Below are 3,410 nucleotides of genomic sequence, written 5' to 3'. Positions count from 1 at the left end.
AGGCAACCCCTGGCATGAAATTTGGTAAATCAGTCTTTTTCCACTGCTCGTCAGTTTCAAGTTGCCATTTCTCCTGAATATCCGGAATGTAAGCAATAGGGTCTTCATCTTATGACATTTTACGTGTCATAATTGCACCCATATCTGATGTATCGGGGTACTGTACCCTGAGAGCCCTCCACATGTCTGCTCTACAATTATTAAACGATGCTTCGTCATGTGCTGTGTTTTGTACTGTCACACTTGAATATCCTGCTCCCCTCCATATGTCATCAGCCCTTTCCCCAAGAATACCTGCCAGGAGACCTTTTATGTCCCCTATGCCCAACTTGTTTCCTCCTTTCATTTTTCTAATTCGTACATCCATTTCCCAGCGCCCAAAGTCAAACTCGGGAGCTTACACCTTAAATTATCATTGTTCATCTGTGGCCTTGCTCCCCCTCCTCCTGCCTCAAGGGTAGACTCTCTTTCCTCATCTGACATGTCTTGTCCCCAACTAGTGTGACTATTATCCCCTTTACCCTTATCCAGATTCAATCTACTTAAAGACAATGCTAGACATTCATCACTGGACAGGATTCCCTTCTCTCTTCATGATCGAGGCATTAGGGATCGATCATCGTTCCCTCAAGTTTCATACTCACTGTTTCACCTCAACTGCTGATAGACCTTATCGATCCTTTCTTCGATACTTTCCGCATCAAATCTTTCTTCTTCCAATATTACCCTAGATGCCGTTAGCATTGCTTCCTTCATCAGAGGAATTTCTTTTATTCTGTCCCATCATCTTTCTGGGCTTGGCCCTACTGGTTCGTTCAGAACGGGACTGGTATTAAGACCCAGCTGTCTTCTTCTTCGTTCTATTTCTTCATCTAGTTCTCTTTTCTTTCTCACATACCTTCTATTTCTTTCTTCCTCTTGCTGTTGTTCTCTCCTTGCTCTTTCCTCTTCATCCCTTTGTCTCTGTAATCTGTTGTCCCTTAGTCTTTGTGCTTCCTCCTCTTCTTTCTTTTTTTCTCTTCTATCCCTATCTTCTATCGCTCTCTGTCTATTGTCATTTCTTTGTTCTTCTTTTTTCTCTCGCTCCTCCTGGTATATCGGTTCTAGTTGCTCCCTGCTCTTCCTTTTCTGCTTGTCTTCTTTCAATCTCTTTTCTCGTTCTTTGTCTCTTCTTTCTTGTTCGTCCTTATCTTCTTTTTGTCTAACTTCCTCAATGCTTTTTTCATCCATTTTAAGTAATATCTGTCCTCCGATCCATTTGTTCTGAACGAGTGCTATCTCGTCAGCTTTATCCTTCTCTCCTTTCCCTCTCTTAACCTCCTTATCTATTTCTGTCCGTAGATTCAATTGCTCACTCCTTTCTTCTTTGTCTTGTATGATCTCATAAATCTCTTCTTTTCTGTTATTCTCCTCTGCACTATCATCGCTACTGTAAGATGGGTATTTGTATATTGGATTACTATACACTGTCACCGCTTTCAACTGCTTTAAAGGATATAACCCAATTTCATCTGTGCTAGCACCTTTTACTTCAGGCAAGGTAAGGGGCGCTTAGGGCTCAACACCTTCCTCCTTACGCTGACTAAGCACCCACTCCTCAGGTGGCGAATCTTGCCTTTCTTCCTGAAGCATTTTCCAGAGCTCTTGAATCGCTAATATTTCTCTAATTTCTTCTCCATGTATGCAGCGTGCAAGTATGTAGTCATATGTTTTAATACCGCTTTTGACCATGATCCCCCTTGTGGGCATGGCATGAATATTGTATCTGCTGTGCCTTTCACCCATTCCGTACTATGCTGTTTGAACTTGGGCACGTGCTTTGGTAATGTTTTACATAAGTGCATCAGAGGAGTAGCTCCCATAATGACAAGTCTCAATTGACTGTCAATACTTACCAGATTTATGAAATAACCTTTATACTTTTGCTTAAATCACCACTTTTTCAGCACCTTTAAAACAACAAATATGAACAAGCACTTGCTCAAGCCTCTAGTTTCTTAATTAGCTATGTCTACCTTTTGATTGGTACCAATCACTTTGCTATGCTCAATCACTATTGCTCCTCAACTTTTTCAATTACTTCACAACTTCTATCACTTTTCGATATTTTTACTTCAAAAACATACAGACTAGTCAACATTACACATTTATAAACACTGTGATCACCTTTTTCTCTCTCGCCTTTACCCTCTACAGGGTTTGAGACGTCATTTTACGTAAACCTGTTTACGCGTTATATGCTTCTGCTCTACCCCTTTGGAATTTGAAACGTCTCCTTCTGAAACTGCCTTGAGCCAGGACTCTAGGCGCTACTTTTTCTTCAAACAATATTTTCAGTTACTTAAAAATGATCACAACCCCATCCCCTTCATTTGCCGTTCTCCTAAGTCTACTCACCATTTGTTCGTTAATCGACTCGAGGCCTTCGGTATCGACTCCTGCTCCAATCCGACCACTTCGCCTTCCATCTGCAGAGCACCCATGGAAACCGGGCAAGGATTCCGTTAAATGGGGACCTGCCCACCGTCTCAGTTCTTCTTGCAAGTTTATTTCTATCGGCCGCTTCCCAAAGGAAACCCAGCGATCTTCCGGCTAATGGCAGAGGATGCCCGATCATCCGAATATCTGGAGACAAACCAGTTTGTATCTTTTCCAACCTTCCGCACTGCTACCACATGAGCATATGGCCCTTTGGGTATCGTGCATGCAATGGATGGGGATGCAGAATAACTCTGACACCAACTAATCGGACCAACTCAGGAAGATGGCAAAGGTTACTGTTTTATTAACAATTTAAAACAGGGAGTTACAACGGACATCAACCGACGTTTGCTCGAGCTCTCAGTGCATTTCTCATAAAAACAGCCTCTTATGCAAATAACTACATCAGACATGATGTCATACTACGTGGCAAATAAGAAAAACCTACGAAGGATTGTGATACGTTCAAGGGGAACATCTAAGTATGCTTTCTTTAAGGGGTGGGATTTTGAATGGTTATCTACTGTCAGGTAGACAACTTAGCCTACCTATAAGAAATGCCATCTTCAACACTATTAAGTACACAGTATATCATTGTTCTTCAAACTATAAGGCCCTTCGTTATACGGCCCTCTATAATTGGTTGGCACGCTCATGCCATGTCTGGAACATTCGGTTCATTTCACAGCATTCAAGCTCCGACCCAGGTGCCAGGAGGTGGGCTTGACTTCACCTCTCCACCCAATTAGACCATAATCTCTCATCACCCATCCCTTCTGCCATGAAGTTTGTCTTTGAACTTGGCCTTGCAAATTATTCTTGTCTCTGGGAATATAAGGGAGTACAGGCTTTCACTATCGTTGTTCTAGAACTCCATGCTCAACTCTATTTCCATCCTTGGCTCACATGACGGGAGACCATGATTTGGT

This window comes from Ambystoma mexicanum, chromosome 6p (genome assembly GCF_040938575.1).
Source record: "Ambystoma mexicanum isolate Mex_15411 chromosome 6p, UKY_AmexF1_1, whole genome shotgun sequence".
NCBI lineage: Eukaryota > Metazoa > Chordata > Amphibia > Caudata > Ambystomatidae > Ambystoma > Ambystoma mexicanum.
This window is presented reverse-complemented; position numbering follows the sequence as displayed.